At 35.7% G+C, this 16,669-nt stretch overlaps 1 protein-coding gene across 1 annotated transcript in view; it reads left to right on the top strand.

The window, feature by feature from the left end:
- The window catches only part of COG5 (component of oligomeric golgi complex 5), a 276,431-nt gene that overhangs the window by 130,752 nt on the left and 129,010 nt on the right, over positions 1–16,669 (top strand). The gene's annotated exons all lie outside the window — the stretch shown is intronic.

Below are 16,669 nucleotides of genomic sequence, written 5' to 3'. Positions count from 1 at the left end.
TTTCCAGTTCACTGAGTGGCATTTCATTTTCATACTGCCCTGTGAATAATTTTTTCAATAACTGACTAAATTTTTATTATATTCACATGGAATCTATCCCTGTTCCTTGTCTAAAATTTGTGTAATTATTTTCTGTTTCTCAAAAACTCAGAACTTTTTATTTGGGCAATTCTTATTTTAATGATTTTTACTTAATTTAAACAATCTAATGCTGGCTTTTTAATATAGTAGCAAATACTTAAATTTTTATTTTGTAATTCAGAAGAAAAGACCCAGGTAACTGCTTTGGGTCACTCAAGATTAGTTTGCATTTTCAACAGTTTCATATAACCAAAGTCATAATGTGGTTTCTCATGTCTGAGAAACATGATACATATCTGACATGATGAAGACATGATGAAGAAACATGTCCTTCATCATAATTATTTTGAGATCAATCCATGTTGAATGCTTTGGTGGCTTGGTCCTTTTTTATTGTGGATTAGTATTCCATTTTAGTTGAAGTACTTTTATCTGTTAACTAATTGACAGACATTGGGGTTATTTCCAGATTGAGGCTATGTAAATAAGGCTGCCATGGGTCAAGTACGAGTCTCTGTGTCAGCGTGGTTTTTGTTTCTCTTGAGTATCAAATGCAAGAATGGTTGGGTTTTTGCAAAGAATGGTATATTTACTTTTTAAAGAAACTAGCAGTTTTCCAGAGTGGCTCTATCTTTTCACATTCTCACCTGGGTAGGTTAGGGTTTCTCCATGTCCTCACCAAATTCAATGTTGGGAGTCTTTTTTAATTTTAGACATTTTAACGGGTGGAGGTAGTAGATTCTCATTGTGGTTTTAATTTGCCTTTCCCCTAATAGCTGATGTGACCAGCTTTTCCCATATGCTTAATATGAAAGATCTTTGCTCAGTATTTAAAGTTTATTTTATTCTTCTTACTGATATGTAAGAATTCTTAATGTATTCTGGATACAGATCTTTTGTCACATATGCGTATTGTAAATATTTTCTGAGGCTTGCCTTTTTTCTCTTTGCATTGTCATTGAGGTGTAATTTAACATACCATAACATTCATGCATTTAGCATATAGTTTGATGAATTTCAGTCAATTTGTACAATTGTGCAACCATTTCACAACACACTTTTTTGGAAAACTGTTACCGCCATGAAACCATTCCCTCGTGCCTGTTCGCAGTCAGTCCCTTCTCCCACTGCTGAACCCAGGCAATCCCTGATCTGCTCTCCGTGTCCATAGATCTGACTTTCTCTAAAATTTCATAGAAGTGGAACCACACAGCATGTATTCTTAGACATCTAGTTTCTTTCACTTAGCACAGTGTTTTATTTAGGTTCATCTTTGTTGTTGCATGCATAAGTGACCCTCTTCTTGCTTAGTAATATTCCATTCTGTGGATATAGTCACTGTTAATGTATCTATAGGTTGATGGACATTAGATTAGTTACAGGTTTTTAGCTATTAAGAATAATGCTGCTCGCGTCCCTGATTGGCTCAGTCAGTTAAGTGTCTGACTCTGATTTCAGCTCAGGTCTTGATCTCAGGATCAAGGATGCATTCAAGCCACGCATTTAAAAAAAAGAAAGAAAGAATAATGCTGCCTTTTCCCCCCACTTGATATCATCTTTTTGAAGAGCAAATTTTTTTAGTTTTGACAGACCAGTTTATCTGTGGTTTTGTTTGCATGTTATATAAAATTTCTGCCTACCCTAAAGTTGCAAATCTTTCTTCCTGTGATTTTTTGGGAATTTATGAGTTTATTGTTTAATTTTTATGTTAAGTGTAAGGTTCATTTTTTTCCATAGAGATATGCGGTTGTTTGAGCACCTTTTGTTGAAAAGGGTTATTTTTTCCTTCATTGAGTGACTTCATTGTGAATTGGCAGATATTCTGGCACCTCGAGCATGTTTAATTGTCTGTCACTCTTTCTACTGATAGTTTAACATCTATTGATGATTTGTGTCTCAATCATTTTATGTTTTTCATTGGAGAATGTGAAAGTGATTTCTATTTTTGTTATTCCTCTGTATTTATTAGCTGTGATTCATTTGTAAAGAAGAACTTTCACTCATCAACTCAGGAAATTTGGTTACCCTGAACTACAATTCCTTTTTAAAATGATCAGTAAATATTTAAATTTTGCACCTTTATTATCAATTTACAAAGTAGTGAGTTGCTATGATAGCCACCTCCAGTGGCAGCAAATGTGATATGATTTTGTTCTCTTTTGTTTTTCCTTCTTTTTTTTTTTTTTTCTTTTGAAGAACTGTTAGGGACTCGTGTATTTTTATATATGTGGTGCTGGGTGAGACTGTGAGAGCTGTGACACCAAGCCAGACTAACGATGGCTTAAAAATAGGGATTTGTCTGGTTGTGGGTGGTGCTAACATTGTTTCAGCTGTTCAATAAGGATTCAGGTCTTTCTTCCATTCTGTCATCCTTAGTGTCCTTTGCTGGTCACATCATGGTCTCCCACCCCTAGGCATCATGCCCATGTTTGACGTGTGGATATGGGGCAGTGTCAGCTGCCAGCCAAAAGTCAGGACAAATCTTCAGAACTGCCCCAGGAGACCTGTTTTCCTGTCTTATTGACCAGATCTGGGCCGCATGGTCATCCCAGCTCAGGAGGACTGTGGAAGCAAGGATCTGGCAGAGAAGCACAAAATTGTCAGCATTGGCTTGCGCTGCTCATGGGCCATTGCTGGGCGCAGAGTGCATTGTCACCCCGGGAGAGAATTAGGTTTTTACTTTAGAAACATTGGGAACATTATGTTAAGAAAGGAAGGACTGAATTTCAGTGAGTAACTAGTAATGCCTGCCATAAATATCTTTGATAAAGCACAGAATGACTAGAATTACTGTTACTTAAAAAGATAAGCCGAATTTATACATTTGACTTAAAAGTGTAATTATATTAAAAGAATAACATTTGGGCCTTAGTACATTATTGTCTTATTTTCCTATACTGTCATTGTCCTATAAAATTCATTTTACTATTGAACACATTTTAGTGTCCTTGAAAAAGTATCTACTGATCTTAAATGCAATGAGAATGTTATTCTGGGGCCCCTGGCTGGCTCAGTTGGTGGAACATGTTACTCTTGATCATGGGGTCATGAGTTCAAGCCCCGTGTTGGGGGGGGAGATTACTTAAAAAAAAAAAAAAAAAAAAAAGGGAATGTTCCTCTAAGCATTGACATCATTTAAATATTTTTATTTAATGCCAATTTATGACTTGAAATGCTCTTTAGATTTGTTTCGTGAGGAAATTTGAAAGTCAAAATAACCTTTTTACGCTAAATCTATTACCTTTGATACTCGCTTTTCCGTTTTCTCTGTGTCATCACTTCTTCTTCTGCAGCACCTCCTCTTCCAGTCCATGTTCACTCTTTTTTTACTGTCCTTTTCCCTTGTCTTTCTGTAGCTCTTTTATTTTCTGCTTTTCTTCCAAAAGGGCTAGAATAAAGTTGATTTCTGGTTGATAAGATCATATTGTGCTATTAAATGTCCTTCTTAGTTTCTTAATTTCATTTGGGTTATGCACTGTTGACTGTTGATTGTTAACAGGTTCTGAAATAATCATATTAGGTTAGCTGAGAAGTACATATCCAGCATTAATGGCCTGCATGTTACTGAATCAGAGAAGACACTGGTAAGCTCTAAATCACAACCAAGGTAGCTAATATAATTCTTGCTTTTAAATTACATTATTTAATGTGATTCTCTCTTCCTTTAGGACATGTAATCTCCCATGGAGCTCCATTAAGTTTTCAGTGTTTTAGGCATGTTGTAGCTCCAGAAAAAGTGTCCAGTGTGTCTGTCCCATTAGGGCATATGGCTGGGAGATTATAAATTGCTGTCAGTATTTTGGCCTAATATATACTTGTTATGTATAGGGTGTTGTGAGTTTATTAATACTATTTTTGTTAAATAGTTAGAATTTTTAATTTGTAAATTATTGTGTATGTTTTAGGTACTGAGCTTTTCCTTGTTTTAAATTTACCTGAAAATCAGCCTGATTTTATTAAATATATCTTCTATTGAGGGCATGGTTTAAAGAATTACCTGCTTTATGGTAAAGCTGATTAAATCTGTATCCTTTCTCTGCTGTAAAATAAAACTACAGAAAGTGTATTATTTTATTTTTACTCAGCAGTAAGGACTGGCTGTGTAGTGAAACATAGCTTGTTCTACTTGTTTTCTGAAGTTTTGCTTAAACTGACTTTGCATCTTTCTCCCTGTAATATCTGTGCTTTTGAGCACAGATAAGTTGATCTCTCCCTTTCCCTCCCTATCAGTCCCCTCTCTGAATGTGTTTCTGGGGTTCCTTAGGTTTTTTTTTTTTTTCCTTTTTCTTAGTTTTTGTTTTAATTGAGTATGAAACGGCTTACTGATCAAACTTTGAGGAAATACTGTATTTCTAAACCTCACTAAGGAAAAGTAAAATTTTGGAATCTCATGCCTGCCTTTCTAGTTCAAATCAGTTGGGGAAACAGCTAAGACTATCATAGGACTTAAAGCTTTATGAAATGAGTCACTTTGGAATGGTGCACAGACTGTTACAACAGAATAGCCATCAGCTGAATTTATATTCTACATTCGTCCTTTTCTTTTCTCAGCTTATTGCTTATATGAAAGCTAAAGAAAAAGAATTTACCCACTGAACAATTATTTCAGAAAGGGAAGGAGTGAAATGTGATTGTCTTCATGATACAAGGAGTATTTGATCCTTTCAGACTTTTAATATAATTTCAGGCTATCCTTCACAGTCGTACATTTATGTCATTTTTGCATTTTGTTTCCACTTAAATCAAATTGTCACTCTTTCCATTTCTGCTGCTAGTTATATGAAATTTTTCAAATTGTGTTAAACTTTTGACTTAATATTGTATTTGTGCTCATGAAGGTCATCTCATATTTGTGTACAGCTTACTTAGTAAGTGCTGAAATACTGCTTGCTGCTTCATAGAACAATCTTTACAGCAGTCTGCCTTGATCTCTGTTCCATTAGCTCAGTGCCAGCTGTTGCTTTGGTTACAGTGTTACTGTTTTGGCAAGCTTTTCAAGGATCTTAACTGTGTTGCTTTTCTGACTATATTCTTAAAGATATTTTATTTTCTTCCCATATAATACTCCTGAGGTATTGGAGAAGAAAGGAAAAAATTACATTGTATTTATTTGTTTCTAAAGCAGGAGAAACAATTTTAGTTTAATAAAAAGAAAGTGGTTGTGCCATCTTCTGAAATGCTTTTGAAGAGGTAGAAATTTATCTTGATCTATTTATGAAATTATCCCTTTCTTCTCTGTTGCATGGGCTTTAATCTCACTTTATATCACAATTTATGAAGTTGGGAAATTTTATATAAGATTAAATGATTTCTTGAAGGTCACAGTGACAATTTATAGAAAAATTATCCTAGAATTGACTGTCTTATTTAAAAGAGAAGACATTGGCTAGAAGACATGGCTACCTTTTCAGCAGAAGCTTATCTCTTACTAGCATGGTATTTTTCAAATATGTTTAGTCTGTATGTTTTGAGAGCTCTTAAAATTTGCCAGAGAGTATTTCTTACCTGTAAAACTGGCATATCTGGAGATCTTCTCAAATCAAGTGATGATGGGATGACCTGTGGTAGAGTATAGAATAGGGAGGAAAGGGCCCAAGACCTAAAACTGGCCAGCTGTGGGCCTGCCCTCTTGCTGCCTTGGTTTCCTTATGTGTAAAGTGAGGATAGGAATACTTATTCTGCCTATGTTGTGATGACAAATTAATATCAGTAAATATGAAGGCTCTTTAAAACGGGGAAGACCATATGGAGGTTTCTCACAAAATTAAAAATAGAATTACCATGTGATGTAGTAACTCCACTACTGGGTATTTACCCAGTATGATTTGAAATAATATATACACCTTTATGTTTATTGCAACATTATTTGAATGCAATAGCCAAAATGTGGAAGGCACCCAAGCAGCTGGGCAAGTTTGCATTCCCGCCCACACTTATTGTTCCTTATGTCTTTGAAGTTAGCTATTCTGACAGGTGTGTGGTGATATCTCATTGTAGTTGTGATTTGCATTTCTCTGATGATGAGTGATATTTTGCATCTTTCCATGTGTCTTTTGACCATCTGGATGTCTTCTTTGGAGAAATGTCTATTCATGTCTTCTGCCCAGTTTTTAATTGGATTGTTTCTTTTTGTGTGTTGAGTTATGAAAGTTCCTTATATATTTTGGATACTACCCTTTATCAGATATCTCATTTGCAAATATCTTCTCCCATTCAGTAGGCTGCCTCTTAGTTTTGTTGACTGTTTCCTTCATTGTGCAGAAACTTCTTATTTTGATGTAGTCCCACTAGTTTATTTTTGCTTTTGTTTCCCTTACCTCAGCAGACATATGTAGAAAGATGCTGCTACTGCCAGTGTTAAAGAAATTATGGCCTCTGCTCCCTTGAAGGATTTTTATGGTTTCAAGTCTCACATTTAAAAATCGACTTTGGGTTTATTTTTGTGTCTGGTGTAAGAAAGTGGTTCAGTTTCATTTTCTTTTGTGTTACTATACAGTATTCCAAACATGGTTTGTTGAAGTCCATTAGATATTCTTGGCTCCTTTGTCATATATTAACTGATGGTATAATCATGGGTTTATTTCTTGCCTCTCTATTCTGTTCCATTGATCTGTGTGCCTGTTTTTTGCCAGTACCATACTGTTTTGATTTCTGCAACTTTGTAGTGTATCTTGAAACCTGGGATTGTGATCCCTCTAGTTTTGTTCTTCTCTTTAAAGATTGTTTCGGATATTTGGGATCTTCTGTGGTTCCATACAGATTTTAGGATTATTTGTTCTAGTTCTATGAAAAATGAAAAATGCTATTGGTGTCTTGATAGGGATCACATTAAATGTGTAGATTGCTTTGGGTAGTAATGGAGAGTTTAACAATATTTTTTCTTCCAGTTCATGAGCATGGAATGTCTTTCCATTTCTTTGTGCATATGCATGTTTTTCTGTTGCCCTTAATCCTTTGTATTGATTTCCTAGGGCTGCCCTAACAAATGACCACATACTAGGTGACTTAAAGCAACTAAAATTTATTTTCTCGTAGTTCTGGTAGTTAGAAATCCAAATCAAGGTGTTGGCAGGGCCACGGTCCCTCTGGAGACTACGGAAAAATCCTTCCAAGCCTCTTACTTAACTACTCCTGGCTCCAGTCTATTCTTCACGTTCCATGGCTTGTAACTGTATCACCCCCAATCTCTGCCTCTGTTGTCAAACATTACCTTTTTCGTGGTGTTTGTCTCTGGGTGTTTTATTCTCCTATAAGGACATCAGTCATTGGATTTAGAGCCCACCACAATCCAGTATGTCTTCATCTCAGTTTAACTGGTTACATCTACAAAGACCTTTTCTCCAAATAAGGTTACAGTCTGAGGTTTCAGGTGGACGTGAATTTGTTGAGGACATGGAGCAATAATTTAGACACTACACCATCTAAAATTTTATCTGTTTGTACAGCGTATAAACATTTGGCAGTTCATGCTGCCACAACAGAAACCATAGGCTAGGTAGGTGGCTTAATTAATAGATATTTATTTTCTTACAGCTCTGGATGGTAGAAAATCTAAGGTCAAGTTTGGCAGGGTTCAGTTTCTGGTGAGGAGTCTCTCCTGGCTTGCAGACAGCTGCCTCCTCTCTGTGTTCTCACATGGTACAGAGACAAGAGTATATAAGCTCTCTGGTATCTTCTTTTATAAGGCACTAATGCCATCAGACCAGGGTCCTACCCTCAGGATCTCATCTAACCCTAATTAACTGTAAATAATCCCATCTGTAAATAACATCATATTGGGTGTTAGGGCTTCAACTGGTTGGGGGGGCAGGGGTGGGAGTGAGACAGACACAAACATTCAGTCCATAACAACTTGCAAAACTAAAATACATATTTTACATTAGCCAATATTTTAGGAACCAGTTATTTTTAAAAAGCAATTGTGATTGTGTGTATTCAGACATAAAACTTGTTTTTATTGTTTTAGGAAAAAATTTACATAAGACTCATGTTTATATAGTAATATAAAGATTCATATATTACTTTATTCAATTTAATATCTTGCCCCCCAAACTAGGAAGCATTATTGAATGATGTTTTTAGGTATCTAAGGTATCTGATTTATATTTTTGTCATAATTTGTTATCCTTTTCCCAATATTTACCTTAGACATTTTTATTAAAATACAATTAACAGAGAAGTGTACACATTGTAAGAGTACAACTCAATGTTTTTCACAAAGTAAACAAACACATAACTAAACATTCAGATTTTAAAACACTAAAACCTTTACCAGCATTCCACAAACCTTCCATATGCTCTTTTTGCAGTTCGCAAGTTCCCCCAGGTAATTCTACTAAAAATTTGAGAGCCACTTGCATAGGTACCTGAAGTAGCAGGTGTTTGTGTAGATCTCTTACCCATCGGTTGTCATTATTAGTGGACTTAATTTCCATCACACGGTCTCATACACAGGCTTTCAAATGTGTTGCTCCTTTGCTTGGAGGAGTTTTCCTTTTGCTTTCCCCCTCTTCCTATAAATTGCTCCATGCCTAGCATGGAGCCCAATGTGGGCCTTGAACTCATGACCCTGAGGACAAGACCTGAGCCAAGATCAAGATCGGACACTGAACTGGCTGAGTCACCCAGGCGCCCCCTCCTCATGTAAATGTTTCACATCTTACCTTCAGGCCACCAGACACCTTCACTTCAGATCTTAGCTGAGACTCCTTCAAGGAGCATTTCCTGACTCCTCCATCCTTCTTTCTTTCCCTCCCCAGATCTGGGTTAATACCCCTTTGACGTGTTTTCATTAAACTCTGCATTTCTCCTCTCATTTATCATGGTGCATTCTAATTGCTGCTTTACTTGTCTTTATGTCCCTTCAGACTATAAATAAGTCAGAGTGTGATATTTGCCTCGTTTTTTAAAATTCTTTGTGTCTTGTGCATTGATAGTGCATAGTGGATGATATACATTGAATGATAGTAAAATCATTATGTTTCAGTACTGGAAAGGGTACTAGAGTTCATCTTGTCCAGCCCCTTCATTTTTACAGATCAGGAAACTAAAAGCCCGAAATGTATTATTAGTAAGGGCTTGGAAAAAGCCTGTGATCAAAATCCATAGTATTTGTCTGTGGTGAGAGGGGATGGTGGAAAAGGGATGTTAATGTTCAGTATCTTCAGGAGATGTTTTTCACTTGCATCATAGCTAGATGAAATGATTTCATTTTCAATTTTTCTAATGTTCTAGTCTCATTCCTGGCTAGAGTATTGTATCATTCCATTTCTGTTCTTCACTCTCACTAATTCTGTGCTTGATTTACCTCCTTTGTGATTTATAGTTTCCAACACCCCTATTTTCATTATTTATTACTTCAGTTTGGTTTGCTACCTAGACTAGGTTTCTGTGATTATCTATTTCAAATGTGTTCTCATTTCCCACCCAGAGTGCCCTATTGGCACTTGAGACTCAGCAGGACGAACAGCTCAGTGCTTTGTTAGCAGCAGCCCCTGATCCTCCTGTGCCTGCCCTCTCCCACCCACTCACCCAGATGATCTCCTTCTGACTGTCCTTTTGCTTTGCCTGTCTTCACAAGCTCACCAACTTGACACTTCCAAGATACTAGTCTCTTCCCTGCCTCTTTTCCATTGTAATCAGTCAGCATCCAGTTTCTTTCCAGTGCTTCAAAATCTCTTGTATCTGTCCTGTTCTCTATACTCTCATTGCAGCTCTCTAGTTCAAGCTATGTTTTCAGCTCATTATTTTATTTCCTCAAACAGCTTAGATTATGATATTTAGAAAAATCATTTTTATCACCAACAAAGTAAAATAAAATAAAATCTTTACAGAATGCCACTCAGCATTGTCAGTGACCAGACCCTTGTTATCAGCTTAACACTGCCTTTTATGATGAGTTTTTAATGCATATAACATTTGTGGCAATAGAATTTCTTTATTGCTCCTTACACATACTCTGTAGTGTTCCTCTGTCATTTCTTTGTGTATTCTATTCTTTAAAAAAAAAAAAAAAGCCATCTTCACATGAATAAATGGTTCTCCTTCTCCTTCAATCTCCTTCTCCGTCTCCCTCTCCTTCTAAGTCTGACAGTCTTCTATTCCAGTGGTTCCCAGATGGTTGCCAGGCCAACTATATCAGAAGCATCTGAAGAGCTTTGAAAATTCTGTAACCAGGTCTCAGTCTAGTCCAACTGAACCAGTCTTTGGAGTTGAGGTCTATTAAAAAAAAAACAAACCTTCAGATAGCTTTGGGAATCTCCACTCATCTATCCTCATCATTTTTAAATTTATGAAATTAAGATGCAGAGGAGAGAACCAAGTGCCTCAAGCTTACTCATGTGGTATCTATTGGGTAACTACTCATTTGAATGATAAGTAAAGATAGAGTGATAAGAAATTCTTGGGAACTGGAACAAAATCTCTTCTAGCATTCTTTTAACTTTTAGAATATTAATAAATGACCTGAGAACCAATATTTTGTACTATTCATATACTGAGTACTAGGTATTTTATTTTTTAAGATTTTATTTATTTATTAGAGAGAGAGGAAGAGGGCACGAGTAGGAAGGAGTGGCAGAGGCAGAGGTAGAGGGAGAAGCAGGTTCCTCTCTGAGCAGCGTGCCCAATGCAGGGCTGCATCCCAGGACTCTGAGATCATGATCTGAGTTGAAGGCAGATGCTTAGCCAACTGAACCACCCAGGTCCTCCACTGAGTACTAGGTATTTTGAATATGTTATTTAAATAGTCTGAAATTAGTCTGAAAATTAGACCGAAAAATAGTCTGAAATAGTCTGAAACTGAAAAGTTGTCATGCAAAGAATAATATTAGCAAGCCAAATCATAAAAATTTACTTACTTGTTTACTTATTCAACACCTATCAATTTAGCACCTGTGCTAGATATTGTGAGTATTAAAGTGAATAAAACAAATTTGGGTCCTTCCCTCAGAGATCTTAAAATCTAATGAGGAAAGAAATATTACTAATATAAAGTTTGATGAGTGATAAGGTATTTTCCCAGTGTCACACAGATTATACAAAGTTGGGCTTTTGTCCCAAGACTATTTACTTTTAAAAGCCCACATTAACTATGATTCCAGCAGATCAAAGTAAAGGCAACTAGTACTTGAGCTCTTCATTCTGTCTGCAGTGCTAGGTCAGTTATAAGGACTTTTTCATTTACGTATAAGGTTGATACTGCAGTTTTCACTGTAGTACAGATGAGGAAACTAAGTCTCAGGATGGTTAAATAATTTGCTAAGATTTTGGCTACCAACTACTCGTGCTTGGCTTCTGATCTAGGCTTCTGGCTCCAAAGACCTGTGAAATAGGTATAACAAAAGTTTATATAATAGAATCAACAAATCCAATAGTTCATTATTTGACAAGATTAATACATTAAATTGATAAATACTGAAAAAGACTATTAAGGATAGGAAAAAAAGTTTTTTAAAAGGCACACATTACTGGTATTAAGGAAAAAAAAAAGTGACCCAATTATAGGTTCAACAGAAAATAATAAGTTAATAAGGGGATACTAGGTATAACTTTAAAACAGTACATTTGAAAGGTTAGATAAGATTGAGAAATTTCTAGAAAAACAACTTACTGAAAATAACACTAGGAAAATTTAAAAATCTGATTAGTTGTATTGACAAAATTAATTATCATTACACAACCTCCCTCAAAGAAACTTCAAGGACAGATAGTAGTTTCACTAGTGAATTCATCCAAATATTTAATAAATCAACCAGTGTTTTTACAAACTCCATCTAAGAATTGAGAAAGAAGGAACACTTACCTGATTATTTCATGAGGCCAGTATAAACTTGATATGGGGAAGGCTATTAGCTATCTCTCCTGAAAATCAATTAAAAACTACTAAAGAAGGGCACCTGGGTGGCTCAGTGGGTTAAAGTCTCTGCCTTCAGCTCAGGTCATGATTCCAGGATCCTGGGATGGAGCCCCACATCAGGCTCTCTGCTCAGCAGGGAGCCTGCTCCACCCTACCCCCCCGCACCCCCCCCCTCCGCCTGCCTCTCTGCCTACTTGTGATCTCTGGCAAATAAATAAAATCTTAAAAAAAAAATACTAAAAGAAGGATTAGCAAATGTAAGTCAGGGACATCTAAAAAGGATAATTCATCATTATCAAGATGGCTTTAGTCTAGAAATACAATGTAATGTCATCAATGAAGAGAAAAATTGATCATCTTAGTAAATGCAGAAAAAGCATTTAATACAATCCAACATCAGTCTATGACGTAAAATTCTTAGCAGACCTAGAATAGAATTTTCTTAATCCAATAAAGTGAAATATTTAAGGTTTTCTGCTTGTGGTTAGGAATGATACAAAGATACTACTCATTACTTTTACCTAGCAACATACTGAAGATCCTAACCAAGGCAGTAAGAGAAAGCAATAAAATATAGAAGGATTAGAAATGAAGAAATATTATGGACATTGGGGAAGGTATGTGCTATGGTGAGTGTTGTGAAGTGTGTAAATCTGGCAATTCACAGACCTGTACCCCTGGGACTAATAATACATTATATGTTTATAAAAAAATTTTAAAAATTTTAAAAAAAGAAGAAATAAAAATTACTTAGAAATAACATGATTATGTATATAGGAAATCCAAAACAATCTCCAAAGTATTAGAATTAATAACAGAACTTTGAAACTTTGGTAAAATTCCGTATATAATAATCAATTGTATTTTTATTATACAAGCAGCAAAAAAAAAACACTTCAAAATTACCACTTAAATATCAAAAAGCACTAAATGTGTAGGAATGATTCACATTAGAGTTATGTAATAGCTCTTCTCAGGAACTGTAACATTGTTAAGAGAAGTTAAAGAAGACCTGAGTAAATGAAGAGAGCTACCATATTCATGGATTAGAGAATCGTTCTTATAAAGGTTTCCATTCTTGCTAATTTTAGGTATAGATTTTATGTAGTCTCAGAGCTTTTTCTTTGATGGAAACTCTCAAGCCCATTACTAAATTTATATGGAAGTATCTTGAACCAAGAATAGTCTATACCAAATTGAAGAAGAACAGAAATGGAGGACTATCAGACTTATTCTAAAGCTACAACAGTTTACACTGGTGATTTGCTGTAATGAAGGTAGACAATTGAAGGTATAGAATTGAAGGTCCAGGTAAAAACACGTAAATAGAAACTTCATTAACTGCAAAGGTAGGCTTTGAGAGCAAAGAGGTAAAGATTTTAATTTCCTTGTTTGTTTTTTCAAGTAAGTTTTGGGCCAGTTGGGTATTTATATAGAAAATCACTAATCTTGGCTCCTATCTCATGCAGAAAGTAGTTCCAGGTGGATTATATTTCTGAACATAAAAGACAAATGAATAGAGTTTCTGGAGGATAAATTCTTGAATGAAGGACATCTTCATAAATGTGGGATAGGAAAATTTTTAAGATACTAAAAGTGCTAACCATAGGTTGATAAAATTGACTGTATGTAAGTTAGGAACTTATTTTCCTTACAAGAATTCTTAAGTGTGGGAGAACGTACTTGCAGTATATATAATTATCAAAGTGATTACATCCAAATACGTAAACAACTTTTACAAGTATGTAAAAGATGAAAATAACCAGTGAGAAAAATGGGCAAAAGAAAAAAAATGAACATGCACTTCACAAAAGAAGCTCTCAAATAGATAATTAACATGCAAGAAGGGATAACTTCTTAGTCATCACAGAAATGTAAATTAAAGCCACAGTGATCATTCCAAAGAATAGCTTAAAAAGATGATAATTCTGAATTTTGGTGAGGTTGTGGAACACCCACAACTCATGTATTGCTGCTGGGGTGTGAATTGGTACAATGACTTTGGAAAATTGGCAGAATCTGCAAACACTAAGCATACAAATACCCAATGATTCAGCATTTCTGCTCTTACCCAGCAGAAATGCATATGCATGTATGTTCACTAACAGCTGTGCACCAGAATGTTCATGAAAGCGTTATTTAAAATACCTAAATGATGGAAATAACTCAGATGTACACCAGTTGGATATTAGTTAGGTGGATAAACTAAGTTAAATTTCTACTCAACAGCAGTGAAAACGAGTCAAGTACTGCTACAAGCAACAGCATGGATGAATTTTACAAATAAGATATTGTCTAGAAGGAGGCAGACAGAAAATAATAACTTACTTTAGGGTTCCATTTATGTAAAAATCAGAAATTGGCAAAACTAATCAATGGTGTTAGAAATTATGATAGTGATAATATGTGGAGAGATGCAGTTAGGCAAGCCACAATAGATTCAGAGTTGCTGATAATATTTGGTCTCATAGCCTAGGTGGTACTTACTCAGATACGTTCACTTGGTAATAATTCTTAAAGTTGTATTTACATAATTTGCCCACTCCTCTGTATGTTAAAGAATTTTATTTCAGATAATATTTTGTAGTTTTCCAATTCACAAATGATATGTTTATATTAAGATAATGAATGTGAGTAACTGCCATTAACTGAAAAAGTGGTTATATAAATTGGAAAGCTGAAAATTACAACTAGAGTTATTATAAGTATTATAAATTATAATTATTTCAAATATTGCCATATTAGATGCTTCTTTAAGAATGAGCTAGGCGCACCTGGATGGCTCAGTTGGTTAAGCAGCCCCCTCCTGATTTCAACTCCAGTCAGGCTCTGTGCTCTGCACTCAGCTGGGAGTCTCTTTGTCCCTCACCCTCCCCTGTGAGCTAGCTAGCTCGCTCTCTCTCTCTCTCAAATAAATCTTTAAATCATTCCCTCCCTTGTTTAAAAAAGAAAAAAAGGAAGGAGTTATATATGTTTCTGTATTGAAAAGTTTTGGGGAGTTAATAATTTTTGGAGCGGGAAATGATGAAGACTAGTCCATGTTAGGGTGCCTGGGTGGCTCAGTTGGTTAAGCAACTCAAATAAATAAATAAATAAAATCTTAAAAAAAAAAAAAAAAAAAAGACTGGTCCATGTTAGCCAGATCTTTCAAGTGAAATACGACTTTGAAAGTCTTTCAGTTAGGGGCTCCTAGGTGGCTTAGTGGGTTAAAGCTTCAGGTCATGATCCCAGGGTACTGGGATCGAGCCCCGCAGTGTCCTGGGATCGAGCCCTACAGGGTCCTAGGATCGAGCCCGGCATCGGGCTCTCTGCTCAGCAGGGAGCCTGCTTCCTCCTCTCTCTCTGCCTGCCTCTCTGCCTACTTGTGGTCTCCATCTGTCAAATAAATAAATAAAATAAAATAAAATAAAAAGTCTTTACTCGGGCGCCTGGGTGGCTCAGTGGGTTAAAGCCTCTGCCTTTGGCTCAGGTCTGATCCCGGGGTCCTGGGATCAGGCCCCGCATCGGGCTCTCTGCTCAGTAGGGAGCCTGCTTCTCTCTCTCTCTCTGCCTGCCTCTCTTCCTACTTGTGATCTCCGTCTGTCAAATAAATAAATAAAATCTTTAAAAAAAAAAAAAAGTCTTTACTAAAAAGTAAAAAAGTATTCTTGCTCTGGGGAGGAAGGAAAAAATGGAACTAACAAAAACCAAAGCATAGTACTACACTCCATGTTTTCAGTTGACTATGTTAAATAGCTTATTTTCTCCCATTTTCTTTGATAGTTCACTGATAGAGAATTGATAGTATATACTAGAATTAAATTCTGTTATAACCATATTAAATTAAGCTTTTTTCATTAAAGCATTTGAAATGATGTTCATTTGCTTCTTTTTCTTATTTAATTAAAAATCTAAAATGGGTGTTGTAGCCACTAACCTTGTCTGCTTTTCTCTATAAGCTGATTCTACTTTGCCTCTAGGTATGCATGTGTGTTACTGCACCATGTTATGTTACTAACACCAATATGTTTCAGAAGTAACTTTTTGTCTTCTTTATCAACTTAACTGTTAAGAAATTAAGTTAATGAAATAATTTAACTTTTAAACTAAATGCTTCTAAACATAGTCGCTGAATCATTAAGTGAAAGCAGACTTTCACCTGTTTGGGCCTGGAGATACATGTTGAGGTACTAGATCCTGCCTTGATAATTCATTTACTTAGTGACAGAGTCAACAACATGTTTATATTACTATGGACTCAGTCTACCCCCAAGTGTTTTTACTACTTGCCTCACCACCTACCTCTCTCTACTATAGTCACTCTGTTCCAGCCACAGTCAGGGCCTTCTTGGTGTTTGATTAGCTGCCAACCATATTTTTACCTCAGTGCTTTTGTTGATACCTGTCCAGATCTGTTTTTCCTCATATCCTCCTCAGGCTCCCTCTCTCATTCTATTCAGGTCCGTGTTTGAAAAAATCACCTCAGAGATGTATTCTCTGAGTCTTCTCCATGTTTTCCCCATCATTTTCTATTCTTATTCCCTGATTGATTTTTTTATAGCAGTTATCACTACCTGATAGTCTGTTACATATATATTTTTAATATATTTCTGAGTAAATATAAGTTCCGTGAGGGTAGGGACTTAAATGGTTTTGCTTACTACTATATTTCCAGGACCTGGAACCAAGGCAGATAAACAGTAAGCCCTGTATAAATATTTGTGGTTAGAATGAATGAATGAATGAATGAAT

This window comes from Lontra canadensis, unplaced genomic scaffold, assembly GCF_010015895.1.
Source record: "Lontra canadensis isolate GAN:19392208 unplaced genomic scaffold, GSC_riverotter_1.0 scaffold48, whole genome shotgun sequence".
Classification (NCBI taxonomy): Eukaryota; Metazoa; Chordata; class Mammalia; order Carnivora; family Mustelidae; genus Lontra; species Lontra canadensis.
Note: the sequence above shows the minus strand (reverse complement) of the source record. Positions and strands in the feature narration are given on the sequence as shown.